Here is a 22744-nt window from a genome sequence, read left to right on the forward strand (position 1 = left end):
TCGGGATGAGGTTCCAATCCTGTCGAAGACACTAGGTGTGGGCTGATTTTGTCTGTCTAGAACCACCTTTAGCTCTGTTTCACATTTGCACCTGCTACAGAGCACCACCCCAGCCGAGATGGTCGCTCTTGGTCTTTGACTGGTTTCCCTTATGATTCTTCTGCCTCTGCTGCAACCAGCATCTGTCATTGGCTCAATTTCCCTCTGTTCTGGCCAATTCAAGTTGACCATATTGACTTGTGGCTGAGGGAAAGGATCTGTCGTGACCGGTGGGGGTTTTTCTGCCAATTTCAACCTTCCTGCCGTTATCCCTTCTTGTATTACGTCCCTGAAAACAACACAACTATTGGCAGAATGGTTCCAAGAGTTGTGCCACCTGCAGTACTGTCTGCCCTTGAGTTCTTCCGGCTTGGGTATTCTGTGGGGCATTTCTATCGCCTTTTGCAGCAGCATTTCATCGAACAAAGCATCAACCTTGGTCAAATCAAAAGAGTAAACCTTGTTTTGCGTTGGCTTGTTAGGAACGAATTCTCCTGTAGGTGGCTTTGTAAGGGCTTTGCAACTAACGGGATGTTTTACTTTTGCCATTTCTGCCACTGAAACCTCTCTCTCTTCTGATTCTTCTGCATCTTCCTGTGATTCCACCCTAATCAGGTGGACTGAAGAAGAAGGGGTTTTGTAGTATGTACCTTTGGAGGAGTTCCTCCTTTGCTGTTCTTCCCTGAGTAACTCCTCATATTTGGATGCCTTATCAGCCAGTTCTGCCAGGTCTCCGAACAACATTCCGTCGAACCTCTTCCTGAGAGAGATTTTAAGGGCAGCTTGGGCCATCTGGATGAAGTGTCTTTCTTCCATAGGGATTCGGCACTACATTTTGAGCTTTCTGAACCTGGTTATGAAATCTTGAGCCCGTTCATCTTCACTTTGCTTGAGGGCAGCTAGATCACTGATGGTGACTTCTGGCTGAATCCTGTAATAGTAGTCATGGAAGACATTTTCCATCTGCTCCCAAGTTTGAACAGAATTAGCTGGCAGGCTGGTGTACCAGGTGAAAGCCTGTCCAGAGACAGAATTGCCGAAAAGCCTTAATTTCAACAGAGGGTTGTTCTCAATAGCTATGCATTGGACGGAGAACCTGCCTATATGTTCAACTGAGGAAGCATGGGGGTCCTCCTCGTTGAACAAGGTGAAGTTTGGTACTTTGAAACCTGGAGACAGCGGTATTTGATCGATATAGGCTGGGTATGGCTTTCTGTAAGTAGGCCTTTCCCCTCTCCTAGCCTCGGGCTCCATGATTTCTCTGATCATTCTTTGCAATGCTCCTATGTCATTCAAAGCATTGACGGGGGGAAGATTTTGTCCCTGTTCTGGCTGGACGTAATCGATCCTAGGCTCCACTCTGTATGGTCTGGGTGGAGCTTCCTCCCTGCGCCCTTCCTGCTCTTCGATGTCTGGGTGATTCCTCCAGTTTGCCCCCGGCCTATTCCTGCCATGATTAGCAAAAAGGTTATTTCCCCCTCTGCCTCTTCTCCCTCTTGCGGGTGGAGGGAATGGATTAGGGCCCATCCTTTTGGGTCTATATGGCAATACTGCTGGTGGTTCAGGCAGAAGTGTCAAAGGTTGATCATGCGAGGCCACATGAGGTGGAATGGGCTGAGGTTCTGGCTGGTTCTGCTGAGCTAGTGCAAGATCATCTGGTCGGGCTGGGGCTTCGTGTTCTTGATTAGGAAGGGCTCCTTCCCTCGGACCAGCCTGGATTTCTCTGTGGTCTGGTACTCCAGCCATCTGTGCAACTAGGGGGTTTTCCTGGTATGGCCATGCTAGTCCTGGCGGAGGGCCATAAGGGAGATCTAACTGCTGGACTACAGCATCCGGGTTTCGGATTCTGGCCATGGCGGATTCTCGGTCCTTCCGGAACTGTCTGTTAACCTGCCATTGCATCATGGCTGTCATGTTATTGAGAGTGTCCTGGCTCCTTTGTACTGTGATTTCTTGTCGGAGTACTGACTCCTGTATTTGATTCATCCTTCTGGAGCCAGTCCTGGAACATCTACTTCCTGTACTGCCGTGGGCAGATTGCCTAGCATCGCTTTCGTCTGACTCGAGGCCTTCCCTGAGAGCCCTCTAGTTTATCTCCATATCTGGTGCGGGTTCTGGCTAGAGCTTCCGGTATTTATAAATCTGTGAATGATTATGTTAGAGTACGTATACTGAGAGGTCCCACTGGGCGTGCCAAATTGTTCACCCATTTTCGTGTTTACTCCTGAGATGGAAGGGCGAAGTTCCCCACTGGCTTGGAGACCATTTGTTGGTCGACAAGTCAGCTTTCTTTGGTGTGTGAGCGTGCCACTGCTAGCAATGTAAATCCTAGCAGACTTCTTTTTAGAGTGGATAACTTGCGCCCCAAGTTACTGACTTCTAAAACAAATGATTGTGAATTTGGGTGAGGAATATCTCCCAAGTAAGTTCTTTTCTTGCCTCAGACTGGTGAGGACTTTCATAACTTATCTCAGTATCAAATGGATGTTCTGGCCAGAAATATTCGATAGAAGTTGGGCTGTTTTAGGCAGAACTGCCTTTTACAAAACAATACATATGCATATCGACGCTAGGAAGGTTAAAAGATGGCCGGAACTCCGTTTCTACTTGGATGGAAGGCTCTGGTTTGGGCTGGACTGGACGCGCCTGGGCCGGTCCGTACTGCTTCGTGACTTCAGATGCTAGGCTGAGCTATAATCGATACCAAAGTTCAATTTTGGCAGAGCTTTATGTTTACTTCACGCTTCGTGAGGCCTTTGAGTGGGCAGAACTGCAGCTTCTTCAGTTTGAAGGGGCAGAAGTGGCTGTTCTCGAGGGTTTGGTGGGCTAGGGATTGCACTACGAGCGTTGTTCTGCTGGAGCAGGACTCTTCATAAGTTCGCTGAGGTCTCCACGTTTGTGAAAACTCAAACTCTGCTTGCCTTGGCTTTTGCTGAACCAAATTTGTAAGGAGAGAGATCTCGTTTTAAAAGACTTATTTTCTAAGTCTGAACTTTGGAATTCTGATCTAAAGTTGGTTTCTCTTGGAATCCAAGTGAGCTTTTGGTTGTTTTCTTGTTGTTGTTTTTTTTTATTGATTGATGAATTGAGTGTCCTTTCCTTCCTTGCCTACTTCTGCTTTTATAAGAGACCCTCTTGGGGAGGTGGTTTTTTTTTAATTTTAATAATGGGTGGTAAAAAGATCTCCTATAATGTAAAGTAAAAGGGATTTTTATCAATCATGGCAGATAGGCTCTCAGTAGTCACCTCCTAAAGCAGTCCCTTCCCTGGTTTCCTGGGTGGCAGCTTTCTATTTCAACCAACGCCACCGTTTGTGTGGGCTAAATTTTATGGCGGTTGGTTTTCTTTTGTATTTTCTGAACAACTCCCTGTTTCCCGTTCTAACTTAGAAAGCGTGACCCGTGAATTCCTTGGAAGATGGTGTATTGCTTTGGAGCAAAATCTCCGAACACAGATGGGTTTTGATCTTCTGTTGGCAGTGCTTCAGAGATGTCCCTCTCATATTTTTAACTTAGTTGGAATTGCTGACTTTTCAAAGCTGAGGTAGTCACGTAGGTGTGTTTTTAATCCCTTGGGTTTGAACCCAACAAAAATTATGGGCTGATCCTTGAAGCCCAAATGACAGTTTCCACGTTGGTCTTTCTTAGGCTGGGGGCTTTGTTTTCGACATCCTGGCGTGAAGCCCAACCTGTCTGGATCCTAATTTTGTTATCCTCAAGTTTTTGGGCTAGGCTGGTAATTTTACCATGGACTTGTCTTTTGAACTTTGGCGTGCTAAATTTAGGCCCAAACAGTCGCTCTGATGTTTTGCCCTAGATTGACACTTGAACTGTTGGAATGTTTATATACGTATGCTGGCAGTTGGTTTTATCCGGATCACATTGTGAGGTCATGGACCCGTGGGGTTCCGGATTGACTTTTTGGACTTTAGCGCTATTTGAGTCCCAAGATACCGCTAAACTATCCCACGTGGGAGGAAAGCTGTTATGGGCATAAGGATCACTTTAAATTGACGCACGTACTTTTAGCAGCCGGGGGTAGGGTTTTACTTTAATACTATATTGTATTAATAGAATATTATGATCATTGAATCAGGCACCCGGGCACCAGTTGACCCGCAGGAGGGACCTTCAAGACGTCCAGCGCGCTCAGACTATCAGTGAGTAGACTCTTTATTTTAATAAATGAATTTAAGCAATTCAGTTTCAGTTATAAGCTGTTTATTTTGTTAAATATTTTGTGTTGCATGCTGCCGAGTGAAATCTCCTTTAAAGAATATAGAAAAAGATATTTTCGTTAATTATCAAATAAATGGCAGCAGAATTTTAAAGGTTTCAGAAAGTTAATTATTCATAAGATTTTCTTCAGAAACTTTATATTTTCTTAAACCACCTTGTACCCAGATATTAAATGTTGCCTTCGGATTATATTTGTTGTCTTCGGTTTAGTCAGCATGCTTGACAGTTGCCCCACGAGTTCCTTGGTACTCGAACTCGTGTGGAGCGAGTAATGCGGATAAAGGTGGACTACGGTCCCCTGAATCCTGCGAGTTGCGGCTCGGACTGACTTCGTGTCACTAAGACCTGCGAGTATGTGTCACCCATGGTGATGCAAGGAATTGACGGATATAAGGAATTGACGGAAATAAGAGTACACCTAAGTGATAGTTTAAACTGTTTTCAAATGTTTATAATTATATACATGCATTGATTTCAGAAATAAAGAAAATAAGCTAGTTGGTATAACTGTTTTTACAGTGGGGTTAGTATGTTCATATGGTATTTTCTAAACTTTGTTTTTGGGTCCACTCACCCCTTTTTGTTGTTTTGCGCCCCCAGGCAGTAGACGTGCACAGGAATCCACCACCGGGCCACTTCCCATCTTCCGCGCCTTTCTTCTGATGTAGGATTTGTATTTTTTGCAAAGATTCACTCCTTTGTAAATTCGTAGTAGTCGCTCTGATGTTTTGCCCTAGATTGACACTTGAACTGTTGGAATGTTTATATATGTATGCTGGCAGTTGGTTGTATATATATACTTGTTTTGACAGGTGTAAATATTTTGGTATTGAGCCAGTTACAAGGGCAACTCTGCCGGTTTTTCGGTAGAAGTCAACCTTGTTATTTTTATCATGTTTTGTATAGAAGGGCAAATAGGTCATTTGTGCCCGACATTTGCCAGGTGTCGGACATGCACAGGGTCTGGCCCGGATTCCAAAGTGGAATTTGGATTGGGTCCTGTCATTCAGCATGTTCAGTTGCGGATATCGCCTTGGCCTTACTCTGGGTGACGACCCCAGCAGAGTCTCCGCTTGAGAAGGAGGTGCTTACGCTTTTGCCTCTCGTCACAGGAGCGGTTTGAATCTTCTTAGAAGCCATCGTTTTTGGTGTGTTGATTGATTTTGGAACTGGAGAAAGAGATGAGAGGCAGAGATGCAGAGATGTCCCACTGGGCGTGCCAAATTTGTAAACACGAATTTCCTACGACAAATGAGACAAGAACACGTGTACAAAATAATATTTGTATTGATTTATGAAGTGTGTAGGTTACAATCTCTGTGGGTATTCTTTCACAAAAATAAAAGAATTTCCTCTTATTCGATCTCCAAGAGTGTGTGCGATTCAAGGGTTCCAAGCACTTGATCTTGAATCGAAATTTGAGACTTTGTCGAAGGCCGTCACGGCTTGATCTCGAATACGTCAGGACCAAGAGTAGTGTCACGTGGTAGATAGTCTTCGACTTTGGCTGTGGAGGAACCGACACGTGTTTGTTGTGCTTAGTGATTCTCCACGACCTTGATGAAGAGCTTGATGCCATCTAGGTGTTGCTTCAAGTAAAGAGCTCTCTTGACAGAACCCGACCCAAATTTCACTTTGAAAACTGAGCCGAACCCTATGCGTGTCCAACACCTGGCGAATGCCAGACACAAATGACCAAACTGCCCTTCTAACTAGAAACCCAGTTTTCTAGCAGCTAGACTTCTGCCGAAAATTCAACAGAGTCTCCCCAGTAAATTGAACATTTCTCAAAATTTTCCACCTATAAAACAAGCACATATATTTACACATAACCCAACTGCTAGCATGCATTAAATTATAACCAAGTAAACTAAGCATCATATCATTCTGGCCTCAGGCCTCAACAATTCAAATAAATCATTATGCTAATAGAATTTATCTCAACTTCCAGAACATTAACAATCTCTAACTCTCCAACTCGTGGCTGCACCTTGTAACCTTAGGCTACCTACATACCCTTACTGAGGGATCAAGCCACACGTAGTTCTTTCAAATACTCGAACCAAACACTACTAAAATATAAACATGCCCTACACTAAACTCCCTTTAGTTTAGTTTAAGAATATCTCAAAATTGAAATTCTCTCCACCTAGGCGTACCCCCATTTCAGTTCCATCAATTCCATTAATACCGTCAACTCCATCCTCGCAGACCGGGCCGCAACCCTTGCAGGCCTCGGAGATACCACTTCCATCCGAGCCGTAACCCTTGCAGGCCTTAGTCGCATTCCTCGCAAGCCTCGGAGATACCCCTTATATCCGGGCTACAATCCTCGCATGCCTCAGCCTCATCCCTCATAGGCCTCGGACATACCACTTCCATCCGAGCCGTAATCCTCGGACCGTACTCTTAAGGAGTCCCCCAAAACTTTCAATATACCTACGACACATGTCCCGAGAGTTTGGTCTCGATCGGACAGTCGAATTAATCACGATCGCATGATCGGACGGTTACTGTAAACCTAACCCTAGGGTTGGCGTTTCTGGAGTATTCGGGACTCCGTTTTACGATCTGTCGAATCCTATGCGATCTTTAAATTATTTAGATCAACATATCTGAAAATGACTACGGTCCAATGACTTAAACATATCGAACCCGGAAAACGCACACTAGGCGAGGTCCGTTCGGGGTTCAAACGTTATCCGAAGTGAAATCCGTGGGTATCTACGCACTCCTTAGGACTAAGGGATTATTCTTGGACTAAAAGTGGTCCCCACCATGCTGCCCGCGCAATGGTAGCGCATGGGTGGCTTGATCAAATCCGATGACTAAAAAACTTCCAAATTGCAAGCCCAGCTTCCTACCCTAGGTTCATAACATGATTTGGAGCCATTTCTGTTCTTGGACCTACCCCAAAAAATCGACAGAAGTGGCCGGAATCAGAGGCCGAAAACCAGCCAAACTATTATCGCTAAAATACCCTCCAAAAATCAGAAATTTCTCCTAAATACCACAACCAACAGCTAGAGCACCTCGAGAGGTTGAGAAAACATACCAGGAATGCCAGATTTGGTGCCCGAAATCGTTCGAACAAGCTAGAGAGAAACTCACACAAAACCAGCTGGATTTATTGTATTTCCCACGGCCTGAGAGCGCGGTGGAGGTGGCGACATGGTGGGGTAGGACGGCGGAGTGGGGGGGGGAAGATAATATGCTTGTGTTGAAAGGGAGAGAGAGAGAGAGAGAGAGAGAGAGAGAGAGAGAGGTTTTCAAAATCTGGTTTTTCAAAATTATCATTTTGCCCCTCAGTGTATTTTAATCGTATCTCCCTCAATACAACTCGGATTTGGGCCCAGTACGTATCTACGGACTCGTTTCGACGCAATCTATGCAATGGCATAGTTGAAGTTTCCAAATTCCTTCCTGGTCAAAAAGTCAACTTTAAACCTAATAAAATATTTCGGGGGTATTCTAGTCCTTTCCTTGAATAAAATAGTAATTAAGAATTAATTAAGGATCGGGTTGTTACATCTTTGGTTTTACAAAGTGTGTGTGTCTCCCCCTCCGAAGATCCTTTCTCACGAATATGAGCATAGTATTTATAGACAAAGAATTGAGTCTTGGTTTGGAATCCCCAATCTGAGTCCCTTGATTTGTGGGATTGGTTTCTGATTTGATTTAATTTGAGCTAATTGATTTAATTTAGCTCTTAATTAAGTCAAAATCCTTCATTTAGGGAAATTAACTCGTGATTTAGGAAGATGACCAAATAAGGATAATTTATTCCTTTTCGGCGTATGATTTCATTTGATTGATGAAGATCTTAGATGGCAACATGTGCAATCTCTGGTGTACACCTTTGTCTACATGAGTCATGTGCCACGTGTATTTATGTGGAACCCACGAATTTTCCAGTTATCTTTAACTAGTCAAATTTGAATTTTGACTATTGACTGTAAATTAGTGAATTTTTATTTTACTAAAATTTCCACGTCTACATATACCAATTAGGATAGAAAGACAACAGTTTAATTTACCCTTAACCTTTATATCCCCTATAGGATCACATCCCTTTATCTTAGGATTAAATTTCTTAAAAAGTTTACAAGGAGGATTTTTATACACACCTCCAGACATTACATTTTTTAAGAAAGGAATAACCACAACAGATCAAAGTAATATATTTGAGTCTTATAATAGTATTAACATAGAAGAACAAAATTTTAAATATAACATGGAAGAATTAGAAGAAATAAGTAAAGAAAAAATAGATGAACAAAATAATCTAGAATATGATGACATAATAATTTTATCATGAGTATCCAATTACAGGAAACCTAGAACCTTTAGAAATTATGCAAATAGATAGACCAAAAAATTTAGAAGAATTGTTACAATTAGCTAAACAAACTAGAATTATAGGAGAAGATCTCCAATTACATTGGAATAAGAATAAGATATTAGCAAAATTAGACATTATTAATTGGACTTAAGAATTAAAACAGCAGATATGCCTTGTAACTTGTTAGATAAGCAAGAATTTGAACAGCAAATAAAAGAACTTTTAAACTGAAAAGTCATTAGACTTTCAAAATCTGGATATAGATTAGCAGCCTTTGTAGTTAGAAAACACTCAGAACTTAAGATAGGTAAACTAGAATAGTGTATAATTATAGGAGATTAAATGATAATACTTATGAAGATAGTAATAAACTACCAAATAAAGATGAACTTATGAATAAAATACAAGAAAGTAAATATTTTAGTAAATTTGATTGTAAATTAGGATTTTGGCAAATTAGATTAGCAGAAGAATCAATCCAATGGACAACATTTACTTGTCCAGAAGGACATTTTGAATGGCTTGTAATGTCATTTGGATTAAAAAATGCACCATCAATCTTCCAAAGAAAGATGGACCAAATCTTCAAAAAGTATGATAATTTTTGTAGTGTATATGGAGATGATATATTAGTTCATAGTAAAAATAAAAATGAACATAGAAAACACTTGGATATTATTTTCAAAGAATTTATTGATAATGGGGTGGAACCTCAACTTCCTTCATGGTATCAAAGCGGGTTGCCCACGTGTGAAAGCCCAACAGCCGCACGTGCTCTACGTCACCCAAAATGTGTTGTCCACGTGTTAGGCTTGAAAATTCACCACATGTGCGGGGGCGTGTGAGAATGTGAAGGTAAAGAGTCCTAGATTGGAAAGTTGTGAAACCCAGCAAGGGCTTATAAGGAGTTGGGCTACTCTTCCATTGCCAATTGGTTTTGGGGCAAGACCCACAAGCTTGGCTTGGGTCAACCAAGGGGTTTAAGAGAATGTAGAATTCTCACCACCAAAAAGTCAGCTGGAGTTTGGGTTTCCTTCAATAACAATGGCAGCCGAAATGGTGAAAGAAAAATTAGTTACCTGAGCTGAGCTTTTACCAGAATGGTTGTTGAGTTTCCATAGATGAACAATCGGCTGGAATGTTTAGAGCTGTGGGTATAGGAATTTTAAACAATAGACCATAAAAGATCTTTTGGAAGAAATATAAGGCCAAGGTTGGCCCATGTTGATCCTTGGTTAAAAAGTTGGCTACCTGATGCCAACGTTATGCAGATGGTTTTGGTTTATAACTATCGGACAATTCACATATACTATATATATATAAACAAAATGGCCAAGAGAATGGCCTTTTGAAGTTAGTTGGATAGTGGACTTGGCTGGGAGAATGGTGGAAGAGTTGGTTGGGACAAGTCAAGGACTTGGCTGGAAGAGTGGTCAAGTCAGACCCACACATGGGTCATTTTGATAATTCTAAGGTGGGTGTTTCATTCTTTTGGACCGGGGAGGCTGACGGAAGGAACTTTTGGTCCTTCTTCTTTTGACTGCGGGGCGGGCCACCACCAAGGCCCGAATTTGGGCTTGAATGGAGTGTGAGTAAATGGATGTGTTGCGCTTCTAACTTCTGACCAAACGATTGATCGGTCAAGCAAGGAACCTCCTCTTGGCCTAGATTCTCACTTCTTCGGGCTCGAGGATGGTTAGGTTTCGTACGGATATTTTTGTGATTTTTGGAGTTTTATGTAAAAATAATGCAATTAAACTAAATGTGCGTATAAATGTAAAGACAAGAATTGAAGTGCGATAAAATAAATCAAAGCGATAAATAAAGCAAGAACGAAATAAAAGCGATAAGAACGATAAGAACGATAAAATAAACAAACTTGAAGTTAAACTTAATTGAAGTGCGATAACAATGAAATATAAAGGAATAGAAATAAACTTGAATTTAAATGACAAGAAATATAAATCGAACAAGAATTTAAATGACAAGGAAAATATAAACTTACACTAGAAAAAGGAAGAACTCACTACACTAGGTGCTTAAAAAGTAAAATCCTAAGTCTAGGAAAAGAAAAGTGCGAGACGAAAGATAAGTTTGTTTGTCTGATGTTTTCGTCGAGCAAGGTTTATATAAGGCACTCGTCAGCCCATGGGCTGGCCATTGAATGGCCAAAGGTCAACTGTTTTAAAACTTCTTTCCTTCCAAGGCTCCCCTAAATTTGCATTGATGGAAATATTCTGACATGCTTGATTCTTTCTTGCTTTGGAACATTCGGAGTTATTATCGAATTCCTTGATTTCTTTCCTTGTGAGGCCTCAGTCATGCGCACATAATCCTCTGAAAATCTGGGCCTGAATAGGTGGCTTAAACTTGCTCCTCTAATTTCTCTTGTACTACCACCTATATAATATATATTAAATTTTAAATATATATATATATATATATATGTTATGACAGAGAGCTTCCATTGAGGGATCCCTCAAATAAGTTATTTGAGGGACACCCCTTGTAGGGCCCAGTCCGGATTGTATTTCACTAATGCAAACTATCTATTTTGTAGATACACATTCAAAGATCATCTCTACAAAAAATCACTTGAATCCGATATTATTTGACCATTCAATTGAGTTATTGAAATTTTAGTACGTTGTCAAAGTACCGTGTTCATTGATTTTGTAGGACACAATTGGATGTCGAAACGGTTTCCAATTTGTCTGATTTTTTGTAAAGATGATCTATGAATGAAGACCTAAAAAATAGATGGTTTGGATCATTGGAAAAAAAAATTGTAGGGTATCCTAAAAGGCGTCCCTCAAATAAAATTATTTGAGGGATCCCTCAATAGAAGGGGATTGTATGTTATGATATTATATATATGTAATATAATATCACAAAACATGATATGGAGGGCTTAAGCTTGGGAACCTCCAGCCGCAACACTTGCAACAATCCAAAGCTCCACTTGCATTCATTCATTCATATACATATATATATATATATATGAATGTAATGAGATAATTGGATTCCAACCCGAAAAGCCTACAGCCCAATTCGCAAAAATATCAAATGCTCCAACCGCCACTATTCATGTGCCCTGTCTGTTCAAAACCAAAAGCAACCTAGTCGCAATCTCTAGCAAAAAACCAGGGCTCTGGCCTGCCCCATAGCCCTCCAACTACTCCAGCCCCATATTTGGCCCGAGACACTGGCTGCTCCAAATCTTAGCCGCTACGAGACTCCTTCAATCCTGCCCGAGATCTCCCAAGCTCTCCAGCATTTCGGTAGCAAGAACCCCGACATTTCCGGTCGCTAACTCCTCAAATCTCTGCCGAGATCTTCCTCTTCATTCCAACTGCCCGGTAAGTCTCGCAAGGCCCATATTTCTTCAGCCGTGCCCAGCCATTTCGCAAGCCCGGCTCCCCCAACGAACCCCGAGCGCTATTCTTCTCGTGCCCGGCCAATTCACGTGGTTTAGGGAGTTGCCCGAGTTAGGTGGATTTCTACCACCCCCAAACAGTGGGCAAAAGTTTGGATGCCAAAAATGGTCCTCGGCTTTGGGTAATGGTTTCGTGGCTTACATATATAATTATTAATTATTATATATGTAGTTTTGTCAAAATTGGTATATTAAGTGTTTTCTTAATTCAAAGATTTTATGGGCTCGTCACGAGTTGGTCACACGTCAAAGAAGCTTACGCAATTCATTGGGCTCTCATGCCTCCCCAACATCAGTGTATTATTTTCAATCAAGACTAGGACTCTGGAAGCCATGATGTCTCACCATATGTCAAGCCAAGTCCTCGAAGGTCCAAGCCCAACCCGCAAAAGTAGGTCCAGAACCTCTAGATATTTTCATCCACGTGACAAGATCCATCCAAGAAAAGCAATCAGAGAGAGTGATGTCAATCTGGAACGTTCCTAAGGAGGAGAGAATCAATTGATCAGATTTGCAATCCAATGATCTCATTCGAATCAATTCCATGAATTTAGGAAACCACACAAGGAAAGATTTTGAACAAAGTTGACCTTTTGGCCATTTAATGGCCAGCCCATGGGCTGACGAAAGCCCCTATATAAACTACATCAGACAAAGAGCAAAAGACCCCGACATCAAACACAAAAACCTACTTTTTGTCTTTCAATCTTCTATCCCTAGACTAAGTTTTTATTTTCCAAGCAAGTAGACTAGATCAGTTCTTCACTTTCGTTAGTGTAAGTTTAATTTCTTGTATTTTCCATTACGTTGTTTTAAGATTCAATTTTATCGCTTTATTGTTAATTGTTATCGAATTTTCTTTAAGCTTAATTTAATTTCAAATTGCTTTATTTTATTGCCTTTATCATTTATATCATTCTTATTTCGTTCTTCGTTTAATTTAAGTTTATCTATCACTTTGATTTACTTTATCATACTTTAATCCTCTTCTTTAAGTTTAATCGCATACATATGAATTCAGAATAAGCACAACAGGCGCAAAAGTTTTTGATGAAATCTATAATCAGATAGCAGAACAAATTTCAACAGAAGACAACAACAATGCATACTGGAATAGCTTAAGAGAAGAAGAGCTACACAATATAGACAACATGATGGAAGCATGAAGACCATGTGAAGCTAAGCATCATCAATCCCATTTCCACGTAAAGAGATCATCCAGCAGGATAGTCGCCAAACTATTTGGCTCCATACGGCCAATACAAAGCAACATATGAAAAGAAGAAACATTTTGGTTTCATCTGGTTAGCAGAAACAGAAGGATTCCTTAGGAAATCCAAAAATGAATAAGGGCATTATTGTCCAAACACTTTAATTTTGTCCTTCTTTATAAATATTGTACCTATTTTGGGTTTATTTATAAGTCTCCCTTTGTTGTAAAATAACTGGGATATGTGCGAATATTGAGCTGCACGTAAAGTAGATGAGACACAGTATTTAACGAGGTTCGGCTATGCCTACGTCCCCGGAGAGCAGCAGTAGTAACTTTTCCACTATGTAAAATAATAGGGCTACAACTTTGTGTTTACAATATGTATGGCTCACTCAATTTTCTCTCTTGGAGAATTTCTCTCTTGCTCTCTTTCCTCTCAACTCACTCACCTTCTTTCTTCCTTCTCTTCCTCTTCTCTGCCTGACTCTCATTCTTCTCTCAACTGAAGGTGTTTTTGCAAAGGCAAGATGCCTTATTTATAGGCAGATTGGGTTAGACAAACTTTACCCAAAGTCTCCAAATGAATAGTTAGTGGGTTCCACACAAAAACCTTTACAACACAAACTTTACCCAAAGTCTCCAAATGAATAGTTAGTGGGCTCCACACAAAAACCTTTACAACACTCCCCCTTGGAGACCACAAATAATATGTCAGTTGCATCATTAAAGACTTGCTTGGAGAAAAACCCAGTGAGGTAAAAAAAAACTGGTGGAAGGAAGAAGATTACAGTAATCAGTGCAACATACTTCTGGATGCTCCCCCTGATGAATGTCTCCCCCTGATATCTTCATGATTATCTTTTGGAGCGAAAATCTTTCTAAGTGAGTGGAGGATGTAGCCATTAACAATTCTCGTACTTGAGTAAGTAAATATATTTCCAGTGAGCTATTTATGGTGTTATGCGGAGATAGCATCAAATATGCCTCACACCATCCCAAAATGATGGTGATGGAGTTGAGCTCTATCTGAAAATATGATGTCCGGTCCAATATACTTCCGGAAAATCCTTAAAGTGTCCAACGGATAATCCTCATAAAAATGCTTCAATACTTTCTTAGTATAGGCAAGAATCTCGTTGGCATAATGCTCAATCTTTAAGTTGAGACAAATATTTCATAAACTCTTCAGAAGCTTTGCAAATACAATATAATTAATGTACTCACTGAGGCAATTTATGCATATTAATATTGAGTACAGATTTTGTGCTTCAAGCACATGTCCTTTAGGGACTTGCTTTATGCAATTTCAATCCTCTCAAAGGATTTTGTTTAAAGGAATTAAACTTTATGACACATTATATAGCTTTAACCCAGCTATTTATACATCTTTAGGGAATCACTTCAGGTGATATGCTCTGTGCATTTAATAACCCTTAAAGATAATATGTTGGTCTCCGTAATTGTGTAATAAGGGGGGCACAATTGAATCTGTAAATATGGAGAAAACCCAACATTCCTTGTTTCTGCCAGAAACAGTGTGTCATACAAAGTAGGTATATTCCCTTTTATTCTGAACACCCAAGTATAAATTTCAGTATTAACATCTTTTGGGGTTCGTATTGTGGGTTTGTTCTTTCACGTTCATTCTCATTTATAATGGAATTACCTCATTCCATTTTGGCCAATGATATTGTCGACATTTAATAACTGAACGTGGTTCCAATCAACACAGCCAATTGATGATTTGAGTAGCTACTCCAAAACCAAAAATTGTCATTCATCAATTCATGATCTCATCATTCTCATTTGCACGTGCATGCATCAATTATAAGCATTTCTTTGCTTTTGGGTACCCAAGCCACTTCATGGGGCTTTTATTATGTGAGAATGTGGATTATAACCTCCAATGGAGCGTTATTTTACAGTAGGGCGTGGATAATCTCTATTTAGGAAGTTGGAACATTTAGAACCCATATATCTGTCATGCTGCAGGCATGCCACAGATTAATGCATACATGTCAATTAATTTCTGGGAGTTTAACCCATACAATTTGCTACGCATTAGGCGTGCACAGTATCAATATTGACATGTCAAAGGATTGTCCTTTCGGGACTTCAATCCACATCATTTGCTACGCAACAGGCGTGCATCATATTGATCACTGCTATACCCATATTCTGTTCTTATGGGACTTTAATCTGTGCAGTGTATTATCAATGTATCCAACTTGCAATCTGTAAAATTTGCGATTAATTTCTGGGACTTTAACCCATACAATTTGCTACGCATTAGGCGTGCACAGTATCAATATTGACATGTCAAAGGATTGTCCTTTCGGGACTTCAATCCACATCATTTGCTACGCAACAGGCGTGCATCATATTGATCACTGCTATACCCATATTCTGTTCTTATGGGACTTTAATCTGTGCAGTGTATTATCAATGTATCCAACTTGCAATCTATAAAATTTGCGTTAATAATTCATGGATACATACAAGCCATTCTTTTGGAACGGACTTATCTTCCCATTTGGTTACCTTTCAAGATAAAATATCAAATAAGTATATACGCATAAAATAACACGAGTATTGCTTACATCCTTAGGTGGGAGAAACTTTTCTCAAGTATCATTCAAGCTCGTATCAGCCCAGTAAATATAATGTAGCGCTTGATGATCTAGTTATATCCTGCAAGAGCAAAATCACAACTCTTTTCTCCGTCAAAAACAAATAACCCTCAGAGTTAGGATCACTTCATGGATTCTTTCTTCAGATGTTCATTCTAAAGAAATAAAATCTCTTATGAACAGAGAGTTATAAAAAGAGAAAAAATGCAAAAATAATGTGATATTGATTGCAAGAGAAGGTAAGCAATCAAGGAAGGAAGCTGGTGGGAGCAGACAATAAGCTCTCATATCTCCTAGTCTAGAAGGACTTCCGAAGATTAGAGCATAAGATCACCTTCACAGTTTCCTGATGTAGCGGAAACGTGATCAGGGATAGTCTTGCTTCCTGAATGGATGATCAGAGATAGTCTTGCTTCTCGGGCATATTGAGTGCTCACTGATAAGAAAAATAAGTAGATATCGCATCACTAGGTATGGAGTAAACTGGATCTCTTCTGCAAAGAAAATTTTGTTAGTAACACATTTATACACAAATACAATGAATAGGTAGAACCGGTGAATTTCAAATTAGCCATAGGAAAATTGCGAGATTCTCGGGATACTTTTGAAAAAGTAGCTCCGTGAAATCCGTAAAGCAAGATCAGCTTTGACGAAAAATAATACTTGAAAACGCCGAAAGTGTCGACAGGCATTATCAGAGGCCACGTGAAGTTTTGGACTCTGGGAAAGAAAAAGATAATATGGGGATTCGAGAAGATATTGGGATCCTGGAAATGTTGCCACATTTTCGTCTATAGATATTGCCTTTGCAAAACTTGATTGGAGCAACTGCGTTTTAACTCAACTTCCTTCATTTTCTGAAACTTTAGTTTTTATAAGACTTTCTTCAAAATCTTCTTAAAAATGGCTTCCTCTTCTTCCTGCCCAAATTATTTCAATTTAAATGATGCTCCCACAACAAACAGTGACGCCAAAGTTTGGCGTCCATCCTTTGTATCCCAAAATCGTCATCTCACAGTTAATGATTCTGTGATGATGAATGATGCTACTGCTGTCATAGTAGCTAGGAATTTCATTACTCCAATGGATGAAATGCTGTTAACAGGGAGGTCTGAGGAAGAGGCTATTGATGACTCAATGGCTTTTAGCATTCAGAGTGCTGCTTCTGTTTCTAACATGGCTGATCGTTTGCGTGCCAAAGCAAACGAGGTTGAGAGGTTAACAACTGAAAATTCGTCTCTCCAAAGAATGCTCCATGAGTCTCAACAGGAGGTTGAGAAACTTAAAGGAGAGAATAATGCCTTGTTGAAACTGGTGAGTTCGTACTCTGTTGATACACTGAGAAGGCTAGACATGCTGCAGGTCTCCAATGAAAGAATTTTGGGAGACCACGAGAGGCTCATGGCTAAGCTTAAGAGGCGCCGTCCTCTTCCTTCAGAGGCTTCCAGAACATAATGTAATTTTATAGATTTTACAGGGCCTGCACCTTCATTGCAGGTGGAAAAAATCTATCTGTTGTATGTTCCTGTTATAATAATTGCGCACATTCTTTAAACTTGCACCTGTGGTTTTTACGTCTTTTCAAAATGACGGTTTGGAACCTTGTGCCTTATAGGTTCAAATAACCACATTGACTCTCCCAAATTTCATATTTCAACGTATGGAACTTTTGGCCTGGCCTAAACACAAAACTCAGAATTTATTTGCCCTTTTCAAATGGACATGAAATATGAATTGAGTAAAAGCCACGATAATATCGCAATATAGTAGTGAAGAGCATTAACTACTATATACCCACAACCTCAAGTTCGGGATTTCTCGTATATTTGAATCCATGTGCTTCTGGCCCAGATATAACAAAATATGTGGGAAGCCTCAATTCATCATTTGAGGTTTATACTGATATTATCCATTTCACGGTGTATTCTTAACAACCGGAATTCACAAAATATATTTCTTCCTTGAGGTGTCGATTATAACAGAATCGAACTTTATTAAATTCATCATTCTCTTATGCTAAAGAAATATGTGGCGTACCACAATCTGTAATAATACCTCAAGGGTTGTCCATTTAACTGTTGGAACTTTAGGTTCTTAACACTGTTAGATTTTGAACTTCAGGCCAAAATCACATATTCTCATGGTATGGACATTCAATCCCCTTAGATTTTGAACTTCGGGCCAAAATCGCATATTCTCATGGTATGGACATTTTTACAATTTTCTGTACATATTTCTGGACTTCAAGCCCTTACATAATTGTCCATGTTTTGAGGAACTTCTGGCATCTCATTTAATTGCTCATCCATGAGTTTAAGGAACTGCAGGTTCCCTTTTGAATATAGTGACGGTTTACCCAAAATGGTTAATATTTATGCATACGTCACTATTCATGTATACGGTACTATTCATCAAGTCATGAATACGTATCTATTCATATGTACAGTACATTTGCCAGTACAATTATTTTTCATGTGTACGGCACTTTTAACCAATACGGTACTGTTACATCATCAAGGAACTCTAGGTCCTTATTTACATGTCAAGGATCAAGGATCTTCAAGTCCGATATCTTGTTTACAGGTATAGTACCGGAGAGACTGCCAGCTCTCATATCAATATCATCATCAAGGATCTTCAAGTCATGATGTAATTGTATGATGAGGATCAAGGAACTTCCGGTCCTGATCTGCATACTGTAAAAAAACTCATCATACAGAACAATTAATCCATAAAATAAATTGTTGGTAAATAAATTACTGGTATGGACGATAAACCCGCACCATACTTTAAATAAATGTAAATGTGCGGTAAAATAAATTCATAAATTAAATTGCTTGCTGTATGGACGTTAATCCCGCACCATACCTTAAATAAAATTAAATGTGCGGTAAAGTAAATTCATAAAGTATGAGGGTTAATTCCACATCATACTTTAAGTAAAAGTAAATTTGCGATAAAGTAAACGTGCTTGTATGGGCACTAATTCTGCTCCATACATTTAAATAAAAGTAAAGGCGTGGACGATAAACCCGCACCACTCTTTTAAATAGATAATGTTGTATGGGTAATAAACCTACACCATACAGTAAATAATATACAGTAAAGTAATTTCATAAAGTATGAGGGTTAATTCCACATCATACTTTAAGTAAAAGTAAATTTGCGATAAAGTAAAGGTGCTTGTATGGGCACTAATTCTGCTCCATACATTTAAATAAAAGTAAAGGCGTGGACGATAAACCCGCACCACCCTTTTAAATAGATAATGTTGTATGGGTAATAAACCTACACCATACAGTAAATAAAATAAATGTGGGGATAAAAACCACCACAAAAAAATATAGAAGGTGAAACTGTCCATATAATTACCATATATAAGGATAAAGTAAAGACAATTATTTGTGCATTCATATCAACACCATAATCAAATAATATAATATTATTATACTAATATATTAGTGGAAAGCTAGACATATCATGTTGGCTTTTCTTCTTTTCCCTTGCAATTAAGTTGAACTTGTTGTGTAGAGAAATAATAAAATAATAGAAAAAGTAAGAGGCATAGAGCTTATCCTTACAGTTGGTTTGCTCGTATATCTCTCTTGCAGACCACAGCTCCTCCACTACTTTTCTTCCTTACATCAACATAAGGGTTATTAGTATAGATAATAGTGCAACACAAAAATTATACCTAAGAGCTTCTCGTGCTGATAACGTGTTGTAAAATAACTGGGATATGTGCGAATATTGAGCTGCACGTAAAGTAGATGAGACACAGTATTTAACGAGGTTCGGCTATGCCTACGTCCCCGGAGAGCAGCAGTAGTAACTTTTCCACTATGTAAAATAATAGGGCTACAACTTTGTGTTTACAATATGTATGGCTCACTCAATTTTCTCTCTTGGAGAATTTCTCTCTTGCTCTCTTTCCTCTCAACTCACTCACCTTCTTTCTTCCTTCTCTTCCTCTTCTCTGCCTGACTCTCATTCTTCTCTCAACTGAAGGTGTTTTTGCAAAGGCAAGATGCCTTATTTATAGGCAGATTGGGTTAGACAAACTTTACCCAAAGTCTCCAAATGAATAGTTAGTGGGTTCCACACAAAAACCTTTACAACACAAACTTTATCCAAAGTCTCCAAATGAATAGTTAGTGGGCTCCACACAAAAACCTTTACAACACCCTTCTTATTTTATCAGAAATAACTATCATTTTAGTAACCTACGGTTGTGTTATTTGCAAATACTATTTTAGGATGACTATATGAACATGGAAACGTTGGAGAGTCGTTTGCACAATTTGTTTAAGCGACCCCAAAACCAGAGCCAATAGTATCAACAACTTGTTAATTCTTCCTCTCCTATTGGTACGATGGTACCGACCCCTGGTATGTCACACAATGGGAACTCAAATATGATGGCTACTTCTTCTGTGGATGCTTCTATGAACACTACAAGAGGAAGTACTAGCATTGCACCTACCACAGTCAACACAGGGAACCTGTTGCCTGCTGGCCCCTTACATGGCGGTTCATTCAATAGATCTGACGGTAAATTGTATTTTTTCATCATTTCTCTAAATTATTTAATCTGCTTCTCCAAACAACAGTTACAAAATCTGCTTTTTTTGGTTCTATGTCTAATGGATATCAGCAATCTCCTGCCAGTTTCTCCATTGGTACTGGAGGAAACAAGTCATCAATGGGTGTGCAAAGAATTATCCGCCAAATGATTCCTACTCCTGGGTTTAATAGCAGTAGTAATCAGTCTTACATGAATTTGGAATATTCTAATAATGGGGGTGGGTTTTCTACTGTTGATTCTTCAATGGTAACACAGCCACAACAGCAAAAGCAGCATATTGGTGGTCAAATTAGCCGTATACTTCATAACGTTGGCAGCCAAATGGGCAGTGAAATAAGGTCTGGCAAGCAGCAGACATCTTATGGGTTGCCAAATGGGGCTCTAAATGGTGGGTTGGGATTGATTGGGAACAATTTACCACTGGTTAATGAATCTGGAACTTCTGAGGGCTATATGACATCAACATCTTGTGCTAACTCTTCCAAACCATCACAACAACACTGTGATCAACATCAGCGGCCTAGAATGCAAGGTATGCTTTCTCTCCTCCTGTCCCTTTTTGTGTGTGCATCACATACATATATGTATATCATAAAAGTCCGGTTTATCTATAAAACTGCAGGTTGTGTTCCATTGAGCAGTTTATCTCAACAGTAATAATTGTTTTACCAGGTGATTGTTGATTTTTGGTGTGAAAACGTTTATACAGAGGAAGGAAATAGAATACTCAGAGAGAATGAGAATGTTCTGTATTTTTCTATTTTAAAGACTCACCAAAAGCATGCTCATATACATGACATATACTGCCGAAAACTAGGATCCTAAATTTTAGGATACAAGGACTCATCTCCTACCATACATGATCATTGGAGGCTACGATTCTTACACCTAGGCTAGAATCAGTTATCTCAGTACAGCTAAGAAAAGACAAAAAACAGCTATAGGAATTATCTCAAAATAGAATAGAGTAGCTAACGACTACTTCCTAAAAAAGAAAGTTCTTCATTTCTTCATTCTTCTCAGCAACAATCTGCAGGATTGTCATCTGCAATTTGTATTAAGCTCAGTAAGTAGCTTAATTCTCAACAGCCTCTCCTAAGCTGCTTACTGGCTTAACTCCAAGTTTCGACCTTAGATACTTGAATCTGTCTTTGGGCAGTGCTTTAGTAAAAATATATGCGAGCTGTTCTTCACTTCTGCAGACTTGCATGTCGATCACACCTTCTTGCAAAGCTTCTCTTATGAAATGATACCTTCTGTTTATGTGCCTAGTTCTTTGATGAAACACTGGGTTCTTGGCCATCGAAATTGCTGACATATTGTCACAGAATAGAGGTGTTGCCTCAGTTTGCATTTCACCAAAATCATCAAGAACAAACCTTAACCAAATAGCCTGTGTTGTTGCCTCAGCTGCTGAGACATACTCAGCTTCAGCTGTTGATAGTGCCACTGTATTTTGTTTCACAGAGGCCCAAGAGAATGCTCCACTTCCAAAGCTAAATGCATAGCCAGATGTGCTTCTGCTATCATCCTCACTGCCTGCCCAATCTGCATCACAGAATCCAATGAGAGTTGCTGAATGATTTCTCACATACTCAATGCCATAGTTAAGAGTTCCTTGCACATATCTTAGAACCCTTCTTGCAACTCCCATATGCTTCTTTGTAGGACTAGTCATAAACCTTGACAGCAAACTGGCACATTAAATCAGGTCTTGTTGCTGTTAAGTATAGTAGACTTCCTACTATTTTCCTATAGAGTCCTTCATCAGCTAACTCACTCCCATCCACTTTCTTGAGTCTCTCACCAGTAGGCAATGGAATGGATACTGGTTTGCAGTCTTCAAGCCCAAACTTCACAAGCAAGGATTTGGCATACTTGCTTTGATGAATGAAAACCCCTTGATTAGTTTGTAGTATTCCCATGCCCAAGAAGTGATGAAGGAGTCCGAGATCTGACATTTCATATCTCTGCATCATCTCCCTTTTAAATCCAGTAAGCATCCTCTCACTATTTCCAGTATAAACAATGTCATCAACATAGATTGAGACAATGATCAAACCTCCTTCATTATCGGATCTAGTGTACAAAGTAGCTTCACTAATATGCTTCTTTTGAACTTGCACATAGATAAAAGAGCAACCTTTATCCCTTTTGGGAATTTTTCAGGAAGGCCCTCTCTCTCACAGCTCACGCCCCTCTCTGGATTCAGACCTGGAGCTCTGATACCATGTTGATTTTTGGTATGAAAACGTTTATAC

At 39.6% G+C, this 22744-nt stretch overlaps 1 pseudogene; it reads left to right on the top strand.

Annotated features, from left to right (window-relative positions):
* The window catches only part of LOC18771071, a 61832-nt pseudogene that overhangs the window by 37609 nt on the left and 1479 nt on the right, over positions 1 to 22744 (top strand).

Source organism: Prunus persica, chromosome G7 (genome assembly GCF_000346465.2).
Source record: "Prunus persica cultivar Lovell chromosome G7, Prunus_persica_NCBIv2, whole genome shotgun sequence".
In the NCBI taxonomy this organism is placed as follows: domain Eukaryota; kingdom Viridiplantae; phylum Streptophyta; class Magnoliopsida; order Rosales; family Rosaceae; genus Prunus; species Prunus persica.